At 39.6% G+C, this 14386-nt stretch overlaps 2 long non-coding RNA genes across 12 annotated transcripts in view; one reads left to right on the plus strand and one right to left on the minus strand.

Annotated features, from left to right (window-relative positions):
• Positions 1-14386, minus strand: part of LOC306670509 — a 354071-nt gene that overhangs the window by 121398 nt on the left and 218287 nt on the right. For 6 of the 11 annotated variants that reach the window (XR_013766405.1, XR_013766406.1, XR_013766407.1 and 3 more), the window contains 3 exons: positions 8462-8579; positions 7899-7936; positions 7297-7396 (listed from right to left, as the gene is read on the minus strand). The exons of 3 other annotated variants lie outside the window; for them this stretch is intronic. This is a non-coding gene — a long non-coding RNA (uncharacterized lncRNA). The remainder of the gene's footprint in view (positions 1-7296; positions 7397-7898; positions 7937-8461; positions 8580-14386) is intronic. 2 more of the 11 variants (XR_013766412.1, XR_013766413.1) reach the window with 2 other exon arrangements.
• LOC306670519 lies at positions 3333-13910 on the plus strand. The gene is made up of 3 exons (XR_013766430.1): positions 3333-4224; positions 5265-5456; positions 11594-13910. It is a non-coding gene; the product is annotated as an uncharacterized lncRNA (long non-coding RNA).

Below are 14386 nucleotides of genomic sequence, written 5' to 3' on the forward strand. Positions count from 1 at the left end.
AGGTTCAAATCATAGCATGACATCCAGACACAATCACCTGACAGATCCAGGGACTCTCAACTGGGGTTCTTAAGTTGATATCAAAAACTTCATCTCTCCTCTGGAGAATGTCTATACAGCTGGATTTTCTAGGAAGTAGGACTAGAACTAAGATTTCTCTTTACCTCAAGATGCATATATCTATATATCATCAAACCATGACAGAAAATGGGAATGGGGACCCTTCACATTTTATCCTGTCCCAGGAAATCTGGCTTCATTTAACCAGATTACTATACAGAGGTCAGCTCTATACCATGCAGATGGGCTCTAAATAAATGCTGTTCATGATTACAAGGCCTAGAATACAGCATATTAAGATCCTGAATATTTCCAGTGATAAGCTTCCTGCTGTCATAGACAGTGGCTGAATGATTCGTTACAGGCATGGAAAAAGATGCCATAAAGGTCAATACAAATGTTCCAGTCTCAACTAAGACAAAAATATCCCCCATAAATACTGGTATGGTGTTTTACGGCTCAGGAACACTTGCACACACTTTATGTCAGAGATTTTTACACCTCAATCTGAAAGGTATTTAGGGCTGGAAAAATTCTTATCATTCTCCTTTGATAAATGAAAACAAATTGAAGTTTTAAAGATTGAAATGATTTTTTTTCCCTGAGGTCTCAGAACTGGGATTCCAACACATCCCCCAGCATCCAGTGCTACTTACGTTCCTCCCCATCAGTGAAAAGTGAAAAAATCTTCATGAATTATCCAGTTTTGTACTTTCACTAGGAAATTATGTCAGATGCACTGTAGAAGACAGAGAAAATATATAATGTATGTTTATGGCAACAATATAAATATTATACATTGGGAGGGGGGCAATTTCCCCCAAATCTTGGAGTTCCTGAAACATAATGATAACAATTTGTGTTCATATTTAGAGCATCATTTTGTTAAAGTGTCATATTCATAGAAAATTCAGAATAACTGAGAATAAAGTACACTGGAGAGTTGAAAACACATGCAAGTACTCTGAAGAATAGTAACATTCAAATTCAAATCAGCATAATATGATTACACCTCCCAGCATTGGCACATGGCAGTATTCTAGACCTGTGCATCAAACATGGTAGCCAGTGGCCACATGTAGCTATTTAAATACATTAAAAATAAATACATTAAAAATCCTGTCACTAGTTACACCAATCACATTTTAGCTATAGGCACATGAGGCTAGTAGTTAGATACAAAACAATTCCACTATCACAGAAAGTTCTAGTGAACAGTACCATACTACTAGACTATTGAGAATAAATACCCAACTGCCTCCAAAATGGCTCACATTCTTCCAGAGAAAACATCCTACCTCACAAGTACTTTAAAAATTTAGAAACATTAACCTGATCAGGCTATGTAACAAGGTGTTATGAAAGGAAACATACCATGTTTAAAATCCCTCCAATTAGACACAAGCAAATTTAAGCTCTGGCCTCATCTCTTGAATGCATTATGACCTATGTTAAAATGTCATGCTTTCATATGGAGATTCCTCAGAAAGCTTGGAATGGAACCACCATTTGACCCAGCTATCCCACTCCTTGGCCTATACCCAAAGGACTTAAAATCAGCATACTACAGAGATACAGCCACATCAATGTTCACTGCTGCTCAATTCACTATAGCCAGATTGTGGAACCAACCTAGATGTCCTTCAGTTGATGAATGGATAAAGAAACTGTGGCATATATATACAATGGAATATCACTCCACCATAAAGAATGATAAAATTATGGCATTTGCAGGCAAATGGATGAAATTGGAGAATATCATGCTAAGTGAGATAAGCCAATCTCAAAAAACTAAAGGACGAATGATCTCGCTGATAAGCAGATGAGGACATATAATGGAGGGTGGCAGGGGTTAGCGTTAGGGTTAGGGTTAGGTTTAGGGTTAGGGTTAAGGAGGGTAGTAAGAATGGAGGAAGGAAGGACTGTATAGAGGGAAAAGAGGGGTGGGAGGGGTGGAGGGGAAGGGGAAAAAAATAACAGAATGAATCAAACAACATTACCCTATGTAAATTTATGATTACACAAATGGTATGCCTTGACTCCATGTACAAATAGAGAAACAACATGTATCCCATTTGTTTACAATAAAAAAAAAATGTCATGCTTTCCATTTTCCTTCTCTTGCCAATATTTCATAGGGACCACCACACTGGAGTTCACACCAAGGACTGGAGTGTCCACAGTGTAGAAGTGTGCTTACTGGCCATGTCCATCTAAAAGAATGTCCCCAATGGGCACAGAAACCAAAGGACAGGCTGCCCTTTACACCCTGAGAAGGTCTGCCAGATACACAGAGTTTGCCTGTGGACCCAGTCATGGTTGGGCATACCTGAGACAGGAAGGGGAACAGACGGTGAAGGACAAGTGGGAACATGACTGGGGAGCTGGCCATCTGGCTTGCTACATGTCACAGCAATGACTCCCAGGACCCACCCTTCCTAACAGCACCCTGGCGATGAGCAAGTCCGTTTGGCTCTCACATAGAAAGGAGGAGAAACCTCTCAAGCAGTCAAAGAGTTCTTTCTCCAGCCACTTTCACTGTTCAACAGAGTCCTGTCCTGGTTGTCATTGTCTTCAGGTCCAGTAGGAATCATAAAGGAAAAAGGAAGAAACATAGAAGTCACCTATCCCTTACCTGGAACCTTATAAATAAGGAAATCCGAGGGATGGAGAAGGGGAAGTGAGAGACACCAGGTCACAGAGCACACTGGTCACGGCACCTGTTTCCACGTCTGAAATGGGGATAATACTTGTTTCTACACAGAGAGGTCTTGGCAGCAATCTCCCCAGCACACTGCCTAGTCACCAGCATTGTGCTCCTGGGCTGTCCTGGCTCCCAGTTCCCCGCAGGACCCCCCAGTGGGTGGTGCCAGCCACCAGACAGTGAGTGCAGCATGACCATTTTACTCTGGCGGTGTACCCCTAGTACCCTGCCCTGGTCTTGATCAAGGAACAGCCCTGATGTGTTCATGCTGGGCACTCTTCACTGGAAGCACATCAACAGCCTGCACGAGGTCTAAATCCCCTCAAGACCAATTCAATTTGGGGAATAAGAACAAGACTCACTCCTCCAAATGTTATGACTCTGACAAAAAATGCCATCACCATAAACCTTGATTTGTCCACATCATCCTGCCATTACCATTTCACTTTTCAGGGTCTTAAAACACTTTCTAAATTTTAGTTGTACAAGTTCCCGATATAAATAGCTTCATAAGCTATCTATGCCTTAAAAAGTGTTAGGGTAATACTACCCAGTTAAGAAAGGGACACCAGGTAAACTGAAGATTTAGAAAGAAAAATTTCCTATGGGTGGAAAGAGCTCTTCAAGGGGCAATTTTAAGGCCAACGACTCAACTTTCAACCTGCATTGAAATTTTGTGTAGGGCAGTTCTCAGATCTAATGGTGAAAAGATGCAGTGTTTTCAATAGGTCACTGGCTCTTTAAATTGCAGTCCTGAAAACCTCAACCACTAAATTAGGTTATGGATCTGTGGGTGCAGCACAGTGAAATGCTTAATCAGAGAACAGAAGACTTTCTGGAACAAATAAGCCAAATGAATGCCTAGAAGTGGAAATGTTAACTAGCGACATAAGATCAGAGTACAGCTGTGTCTAAATGTACCAGGCTTCTGGCCCAGTGAGCAAAGTCTGTGAAAGATTAAAAAAAGGAGAATTATATTGCTTTTCCTAAATTCAAATAGTGGACTTTTGCCACGTGAATTCAGATTTTCTGGGATGAGACATGAGAAATGAAGAAAGCAAACTGGAATGGTTTTAAGATAAATATTCCCCAGGTTATTGTGTTGAGAGGTGGCTGTTTTTCCTTCTTCTGGCAGGGAGACAGGCTGTAACATCTTTCCAGAGAAATACCTCGGGTTTGTTTCAATGACCTTACAGTCTGGGTATGATGGCACCAGCACAGAGTTTATTGGTTAATAATGAATGAATCACATTTTATTTGTATGTTTAGGACAATTTATAAGCTCTTGTGGTTAATTTGGGCTGTAAGACACCACTGAATAAAATATGGTTTCAGTGTCTGCATGGGTTGTTCTTCCTTCAAGGTGAAAACAGGGTTCCAAAAACCATGTGAGGTATGACTGCCAGTCAAACTCATAATCACAATTACCCAGCACTGCACCCAAGACCTCCAAGTATCAGGTATTGCTTATGTATACTTTGGGTAGAAGACAAATCAATTTCAAAGGACTGTGATCAATGGACTATGATTAACTTCTTGTTGTTGTTGTTGTTGTTGTTGTTGTTATGAACCATAACATCATTTATCAGGCACAAAATGTTCCAAATGGGTTTTCTCTTTTATATTCTTTAAGAAAACACTATTATTTAAGTCATTTTACATTTGAGGTTTAGGTAGATTTTTTTGTTTTGTTTTTTTAAACTTGCCCGGAAGTATATATCTGGTATAACAGAGCTGGGGCCTTCAGTGGAGACTCTGGAATACCTTTTTAAAAACATGAAACTATAGTTGTTCTTCAATTGAATTAAGCAGAAGAGATTTACCAAGTTAAATAATTATCAAATGGTTCCAAACTGTACACAATCCAATGCTGAATAGTGAAAAAGAGATTCTGAAGTCCTAGAGAGGGTCAGCAGAAAGCAAACCCAGTATGAAAGGTCCAGGGAAGGCCTGCAGGAGACGATGCCATGAAGGCAGTCTTGGAAGTGACCTTGACTATTCAGAGGGCCAAATGAAAGCAAAGACAACAAGGTAGAAGAGATTTGGGGACATGGGGGCCAATGAAGGGACCAGCGTGAGCAGGAGGGAAATAGTTGTCCACTGTCAGGTTTATTTCTCCAGGTTTCAAGTTCATAGAGAACTTGGAGACATACAGATCAACCCATGTACTATGCAATGGGAATGGGGCTGGAAGCTACCCATGAACTACCATGAAGAAAGCATGTTCTGTAATCCTATAATCAACATAACATCGACTGAGCACCCACCACGTGTGGATCTAATGCTAAATGTTGGGAACAGAAAGAAGGAGAAGATGTGATTCTGGTCCCCAGGGAACTTAGAACTGTATAAGCACACATGTGTTCATGGGACCAGTGAGCCTAGGGACGAGTATGACAATAATGACACACTAAATATTAAAGGAACAAAGGAAGGGTTATGCCACCCCTCCTGAGGCAGAAAGTCTTCTCAATAGAAACATTTGATATGGGCCTTGCAGGAGGAAGAAGCCTTGAAGCTAGAGAAAGGAACGGAGTTGCAAGCAGAAGAGATGACAGGAACAATTGCCTACAAGGAGCTGACACGTGCTATTGTAAGGAAAACAGCCCGGCAGAACTGGGTGGAGAAAACATCCAAGGTGCCTGAGTTGAGGCAGCAGAGCCAACTGGAGAAGTGTCAGGAGACACTTGAGGTGAGGAATAAGACAAGAAGGAATTTGAACCCATTGGGGAGTCATACAAGAACTTGATCAGAGCAATGAGATTATTTGACCTATGATATAAGATGAAATAGCTGGTAATAATAAAGGATGTATGCATAGGGATAGACTAAAAGGCCCCTTAGCTATTCAAAGATGAAGATGATGTCATTGAGGGAGCCTGAATTCAAGTGATGGTAATGGACAGGAAAAGAAGGATTCCCAAGGCATGAGAGGAGAGCAGCCACACTTCATATCTAAAAGATAATGACAACTTCCAATTTTAGTGACTTTGGGATAATGGTGTCACTAAATAGGACAGGGACAAGACCAAAAGCAATCAGAAATAAGTGCTACTTAAACTAGAAAAATACTCCTAATGCTGAACACATGCTGGTAGAGTCTCAAACAAAACTAGGTGATGCTATTTTCTTTAATGACTGTGTAGTCTGCCATGGCAGGTGGCCCAGAGGAGTGATAACAGGGACAGAGGATCCCCCAGGTCATAGTTCTGAAGCATCTGAAACTTATTCTCTTATCTGACAGCTGTTCAATGACTCATGTGAGAGGAATTAGAGGCCTTAGTTGAGGTTCTAGCAAAACAGGTGTTCCTCTTTATAACTGACACCTTTGTTGATGGAGGAGAAATTATTTTTAAGAAACTAAAACAATTCTAGTCCTTAGGTTGCCCGTGGACATGTTTTTGGACTAACTGGAGTCATTTTTTTTCCCCAAGAGCATTAAACCGTGGCACAGCTGATTTGTTTGAAATGTTTAAGATTTTTAAAAATCAAGGGTAGGCGTTAACTGAAAGCGCTAAAGCAACCATTTAATAGAGCTTTTCTGCTTCCATCTGTCCTTTGCTCTTTTGAGGTCACTTCCCTAAAGAGATTTGTCATATAACAGGTCTCTGTTCCTTTCATCTCCTTATCAACATCTGGATCTAAGGAAAACATTCAGCCTGAAATCGTGGATTTCTCTCCCTTTGGAAAATAACATTTTTTGACACTATAGGTTTTTGAAATATACATATAAAACATATATAGTACATGTATATATGTATATATATATTATAAATATATATAATTTTTAAAAAATATTTCCTTCCCTTCAAATCTAGAGGGCCAAGTGGATGGGTGTTTGTCCTGCGCATTAGGTAGGACACAAAGATTGTTCCCAAAGACCTCAACAGCAGAGGAGACCTTGAGCTCCATGACCATGTTTGCTTACCCTGCACCAGTATGTGGACTGGCCGGTGGCAAACCACTGTAAAAGAACGAAGCCTCAAAAGAATTGTGCTTAAGTCTGTGCATTCCTTGGTGTCAACTAAAGCCACAGGAACTCTGGCAGTATTTTCAAGTTACACCCATTCCCCCATTGCAATGCAGGTCTGTGAACTAAAGCCTCAGCTCTGCCAAAAACCACAGTGATTATCAACAGTGTAAGTAATCAAGTAAAAGCATTTTTTTTCCACAGCCCACTGACCGGATTGTCAAGAAAGCAAAAAGTAGCAGCAAAAATTGATTGCCGTCTGCAAAGATAATTTCTATCTGAATTCTATTATTGTATTGCAACGGTGATACATAATGTGTGCCCAGCATCTTTGCCATAAACATTTTAGGTTTAATTTAGTAATCTCTGAGTCATTAGAAAAGTTCTTTCTCATGATAATGAAGGGGCCCCTGTAAACTCAGCACTATCACAGTCTGAAGAAGGAAAGGAAATAACAGGCAAGATACCCATGTGAGAAGTACAAAAAATGACCAGTGGGCCAAATAATAGGAAAAAATTCAAAATACACATAGCTGCTTACTACTGAATAATTAATACAAGCCTCGCTGTTTTCCATTATAAAGCAGCTTGGGTATTTTCAATGTTCCAATAAAATGTGCTCTGGTTGTTGATTTGCTGTTGTCATTTTGAAACCTTCATTTCTGTGAGGAAAAGGAGACTCAAATTCTAGAAACAAGACCTAATAGATCAACTCAACAAGACCTGCCCACCCCTCACAGATAATCCATGCTGCTTGGTCAATAATTACTAGCATCCTTATTCAGTAGCTGGCTGGCAAGATGTTTTTAGGACAACTTCTCAACCCTATGCCACTGGAAAATCTTATTTAAATTGAATTTTTCAATATTCAATTCTTAATTTCAAAGCCAGAAAGATGGCTGGTGAGAAGCATTGGACCCTACTAGAAATTAATGGCGCATAAACATAATAAACGAGTGCCTTAGGCCTCCTTCAAGATTAGTAGGTATGAATCAGTGGTTTGAAACCTGGTTGCATATTGGAGTGACCCAAGGGGCTTTTTAAAAGTACTGATGTCAAACAGACCCCTCCAGGGACCATTTAATAAAAAAAATCGGGAGCAGGTAGGTTCAAGCATCAGTCTGGCTAAGCCTCGCTCTCCCCTCAGGTAATTTTGCTACACACCCTGTTTTTGAGAATCACGGTTTCATGTTCTGGCATGCCTGTGAAGAGAGATAATTTTGCATTTGCCTAGAAATACTTACAACTGTTTATGCAAAGAGCAACTGGTGCATAAACTTGGAAGTGCACTAGAGACACGTGGAGCATTTTAAAATTGATACCTGGGCCTTACCCCCTCTAGAATTCTGAATTTTCAGTGACTGGACAATCACCTCCAGGTGGTCCCAAAGTGTGAACAAGTTTGAGAACCACTGCTCTATGAAATTGATAAGGACTTTACTTGCTCACTTACCTCAAAGCCTGAGGAAGTCCATGATAAGTATGGTCAACCCTTCCTATCTGCACATCCTCAGAATTAACCAACCTTGGATGAAAAATATTCACCTACATGCAATACTTACATCTGTACTAAACATGTACTGGCTTTTTTGATCATTCCCTTAAAAAAAATAAGGTATAACAACTATTTACAAAACATTTACATTGTTGTATATGTAATCTAGAGATGATTTAAAGCATACAGAAAGATGTGCATGATTATATACAAATACTATGACATTTCATACCAGGGACTTGAGCATCTGCAGATTTTGATATCCACAGGGAGTTCTGCACCCAATCCCTCACAGACACCAAGGGACAACTGTATTTACAGGTTAGCAGTCAATGTGACCAATAAATAGCCTGTAAAATAAAAGAAATTCCTCCTCTTGTCAGAACTATCAGATGCTCAAGTCTAGACTGCACAAATAACCACATAAATGAGTGTTTATTTTGAGTAATAAGAAGAGTTGTATCCATAGAAACAACTGACTAATAATTATAGCAGCTAATTAGGTAAGTGATTTCCAAAGTCTATTTTAATGATAACTAATGCAATAAATTTCAAACTTCTTACTCAGTGACATATTTTCCATACTTCTCTGAGCGGTTTGTCAAGGCCTGGCAATAGGTCAACAAAAGTCAAAATTTTAAACTCCAACCATGTTGATTTATCCCTCAGAACTACTCAGTGACAATTCAAGTAGCATTCAACAATAAGCTTGGGTTTTGGAGTCAAACAGACCAAAATCAGAGTTCCTTTTTCTCCACTCAGAAAGCAACCAACCTCAGGAGCATGTCTGAACCTCCCGTCCGCTTTCTCATCAGTAAGATGAGGCAGTGTTGTCTACTCACAGCGTAGTTATAAGGACTGGAGATGAATAACTTCCCTATTAAAATGCTTTGGACATAGTTATTACTAAAAAAATTATAGTAACTACTATTTAACTCATTGCCCAAAATTGGGGGCTGTTCAGGATTAACATGATACCAGAATTTAATCACTCGGGAGAGGATGCCAGGTATAAAGATCAAATCATTCTGCCTTTCTGCCATCTCCTGTGTGTCTGGCAATAATTGGGCCTAGCCATGCTATTCTGTCCTATTTTCCAGCTCATTTTGAGGTTCTTTTGGACAATGAACACAATATTTGGTGGTTTCACTGGTGTTATTGCCCTTCTAGGCTGCACTGGTTTTCTTCGATTATTCTTTGGGGTAGGGATGACTGGATAATCCTTGATAGTCTCTCATTCCCCTCTCTCCCATTTCTGCCTCAAGGTAATTACCAAATCCATCTCTCACAAGCATGTTGCTGAAGCTTAATAAAAAACAGAGAACTTTGCCATCAAAGGTATTTGCTCAGCTAACCAAACAAGCCCATGTGATATGCTCAGAACCTCTGTCCCTCTCCCTCCTTGCCAGAGTCCTAGTATCCTAGAGCTTGGAACAGCCCCAAATTCATCACTCAGATCCCCTGATTTACATAGAGCTTCATTACAGTAAATATTTCAGCAGAACAATTCTGACAACTTATTTTTGCAAAGTGGATCCTAGCTAGACCTGTAAGAGAGGTATGGTTATACATGAGTAAGCAGAGGTCCAAAGAATAGGTAACCTTCCTGGAATCACACAGCTAGAGGAAAGCTAAGGCCTGCCGACTTCCAGTTTGGTATTTAGTTTGTGAGACAACTTTGCTGCTTTCCAGGTTTTTCTCAGACATCTGTACATAGCACCAAAGTGAAAGTGTCCTCCAATTTCAACACAGGGAGAGTGATATTAATTTTTCCCTGAGAGACTCTCTACTGGATGAATGTTTTATGGCCAAATGCATGACTGACAGCATTCAGCAGTCTAGCCAGGTCCCACACTGTAAAGCAAAATAAAATGATCTTAAGAGGTTTCCCGATCTCCAGAACACTGACACTGCAAATTAGGTGACAGGGAGTTCTGTGAGCTACTTGTGGAAAAGTCCACCCTACTTTTGTTGTCCCCACAAGCCAGAGGTGTTTGATCCAAGCTGAGGAGCCCTGTGCAGTACTGGAGAAGATGGCCTTCCTGTGAGCAACAATTTGCCTTGGAATAGATACAGCAAAAAGAAGTATTTTGAGCGAGTTAGATTTTACCAAAGGCACAAAGAGCACTACTGAATAGCAACTGGTTAGTAGCCTGTTAGTTCCATCACTGTAAAGGAGATACTACAGAAAAAATGAAAATACATGAACAGTCTATGGAAGTTATGGACACAATAGTATGAGCATCCAGCAATTATTAGCCCCCATAATCTCCATTGTTCGTGGAGACTGTGGAGTCAGAGAAGAATCCTAGCATTGGAAAGAATGCAGTATGAATAGATTATTGACATCTTGTCATCCTTAAAGATCAGTAGGGAAATTCCTTCCCCAATGCAGGAATTGCTATAACAGTAGCCCTACCAAGTGATAACAGTCCAAGCAACCCTTTTTGGCCCAGTCTGAAGAAGGCAGAATAATAGAATTTCCCAAAATGCAAAATACATCCTTTAGATAGACATCCTTTCATGTAGCATGTATTTTAGAAAGTTCAAGGACCGAACTCCTTTTTAAATTACGCAGGTTTAAAAAAAAATTACACATTAGAAAAAAATATAACTAGCACCTTAAGCTCATGTCCATTATTGCTTAGGATGAAGACAATTTATGTAAATTTAAATTTAAATTTATTTATTTAAATGGGGAAAAAAATAAGTTAGCTTAAAGAAAATTTTTGACCAAATGGACTATAGATGGTGCATGGCAGAGTGAAGTTGGTAATAAAAAAATTAAATTTTGGAAAATATTAGCTATTGGAATAGGCTCCATGGGCTTTGGAATTAGAGAGACTTCAGTTAGAATCCTGAATCTACTCCCCTGTAACTGCATGAGATTTAAATCAGTTTTCTCACTTATAAACAAGGATTGCAGTGCTGACCTCAAAGGATATTAGCAAAGACTCAAATAAGATACTATAGATAAAGGGCCTGTCATAGGTGATAAGTGACTATTGTTACAACTTCCTAGACTTAACAGATGGAATAAAACCAGAACTATCATGTAAACTTAGCTTACACTACTTAGAAATGCACCATGCTCAGACACCCGTCTGATAGGTCAGTCAGTCGACAGTGGGCTTGTTATCCTGCCACGGCTCCAGGACCATCACCAACTTCCTCAGGGTTGCAGCTGCTCATAGCTATCCTGGAGTTTGCCATTTGGTGGGCACCATGACTGTCACATTGAGGTGCTAATGCCCTCCAGATGTGGGTGCTGAGACTCAGCAAACTTGTCTTCTTGAATAGCATAGAGACCTCACAGAGCATTTGTATTCTGAGCACACAGCTGACAGTTCTGCTTCATCACTAGGCCAGCGGGGACAGCCTGCATCCTGACCACAGTGGGAATCTCCATGGGGGCTGCCACGGGCTGTCTTGTCTTGCCTTTCACATACTGCAATTCTGGGAGGATTTCTTCAACAACCCTGCACTTACAGAGAACCAGGTGACTTGAAGCAGCCTTTATCCCCTGCAAGAACGTTTATTCACAGGACCATGGAGCTCAGGGTTGTCTTCCACCCATAAGGCTTAGCTTCAAGGCGGTTATTTCTGAGAGACAAAACCAAGAGCATCCAGTCTCACCAAGAAGATTCAGGGGCCATGCTTATTAGCATTCTTCTTAGCACAAACATCACACGTACTCAATTTTAAATTTTTAAATGGTAGAAAAAAATGTATAAAAACAAAAAAAATTCCAAATGTCACAACCCAACAAAAAGTGTTACCATTTGACATTTCCTTCCGATATTTTCCTATGAAATCTTTTTTCACAGCGGTAATTGTGCTGTTTACATGCATGCCTATTACATTAGATTTTCCAGAGATCATTGGGGTTTCCAAACATTTTTTATAATGACTAGATCATAGCATCATATAGCTATACCATAATGTGCTTAACTAATGCCCTATTATGGGATGTTTAAATTTTCATGTTTTTATTATTATAAATTATTATTATTATAAATAATTCCATATTAATATCTTTGTCCCTGTATCTTTGCCCACATTTCAGATTATTTGCTCAGGGGAGTTTCTAGATGTGGAATCACTGGATTAAACAGTATAAATATTTTTTTGTTTCTTGATATATGCTGTTAAATTGTTTCCCAGAAAGAATATATCATTTTGCAATCCTATGATAGACCTATGAAATTGCCATCTCACCAAATATTTGTCAGTGGATTTATCCTTTTTTAATTCTTTGTTTAACAGACAAAATAAAATATTTCCTTTGCTTCAGCATTTTATTGCTTTCAAGTTTTATCTGCCTGCCATCATTTGATTTTTTCCTCTTCTGTGAACATTCTGACCACACCCTTTGTCCTTTTTATCTTTCAATTTCTTTTGCTAAAATCTATAATTAAAAGTATTCTCATTTCATTTCCACTTGAGTTCATCAAAGCTCATTTTTCTCCCACTATAAGAATAGTATATTACATTCCCTTTTGTGTCAGTGTAAAAAATGGCCCCTCTGTCATTTTATCCTGTGTAATTAGAATATAAAAACTTTTCTTTATAGTGCAACCTGACACTTCCACCTGTTTAGGAAAATATATAATGGGTTGTGCTTACTTTAAACTGCCTTGAGTTTATTACTGTTTGGGAATGTTTTACTTCATGCATGTTAATTTGATAGACTAGGTATAGTTTTGGGTTAAAGTACAAGATTATGCCTTTTATGGGGATATTAAAATAAGAAAATATGCTCAGTTGATTTACTTTCAAAGACTACATCTCCGCATTAATTTTGGCATGCCTCAGATGACCCAGAATATAATAATGTTAAACTTAAAGCAGGTCTAATCAAACAAAAACAATACATCACAATATATACAAAAAAGAAAAAAGAAAAACATATACCTACTTCGTCCAGATAAATCTCTCCTCTCAGAATTCCCTATACCCACAACTTATTTTTTGTTTTCTGATGATGTTACCCATAACCTCTACCAAATTGGTGGTATATGTGCACATCTTTCTTTCCATGAAGGTGATTCTTTGCTCTGGGCAGGAATAATGTTTTGTTCATCTGTGTATCTGTTTGTGACCCCAAAGGGTGAACTGAACTGAATTTTGGGAATTTGAGAAGGGGACTATTTGAAATAGTGAAACCTATGTCAGCTTCAGAATCAGATTGAATCAATCTGGAATCCACCTCTGACCCTTAGCAGCTGAGACCCCAAGGGGTTTAACTTAGTCTCCTGAAGGATTTTGTTGTTTACTGTGGGAATAACAATGCCTACCATGGCAGATTCTCTAGGCTGGCTAACCCAACAAACATTTCTTATCCACTTCACACTTACTTCCCCCAGCTCTGGAGACTGCAAAACAAATCCTCAATTTCTCAGATTTACTCAACTTGGAAAATTTGTGGGTCGTAGCTCTTGCCAATAAGACAAATACAGAAATAGCTGAGGGCTCCTAGGAGCGCTCTGTAGGTAAAGTGACTGACACACTCTAGATAAAGTGCAATGTCAACATGATGTTTGGAGGTACAGCATCCACTTTGCAACCATGAGGTCAAAATATAGAATCAGTGTAAGATAGAAGAATGAAATGGAAAGCCAGAGTCCGGGATATTGAGTGACACCACGGATAATGGTGAATTTGACCATTGCCTCCCTGTGGACTTCTTTTCTTCTGGGAGAATTATCCATTCCTCTTGAAACCACTGCTAATAGAATATTCTACCTACCCCAAAATACACTCCAGCAATACCTCTATCTCATAGACTGTCAACAATGAATGCAAGTCACTGTGTTAAGTGTTTAGTGCAGAACCTAATGCATCATAGACCCAGTGAGTGGAAGCTTTTAACAGCACTAGATAGGGTGTGGCATGCTGACAGAAGGCAGGGACCTCCGGAACACAGAGTGAGCACTGGGAACAAAACACTGAAGCAGGCAGCAGGGAATCGAAAGGAAGAACCCCCTAGGCCCGTGGACAGGACAGAAATATGTCCTGAGGGCAATGGACTCAGAGCCCATCAACGGTGAACGAGACAGGACGGTACATACTGGTCTCCTATTCACCTTCCATTCCCTCTCTCTGTCCCCACCTGACAGAGTTGGACAAGCTTGGGAATCTGTGTCTGGTTCAGATA

This window comes from Sciurus vulgaris (assembly GCF_902686455.1).
Source record: "Sciurus vulgaris genome assembly, chromosome: 10".
NCBI lineage: Eukaryota > Metazoa > Chordata > Mammalia > Rodentia > Sciuridae > Sciurus > Sciurus vulgaris.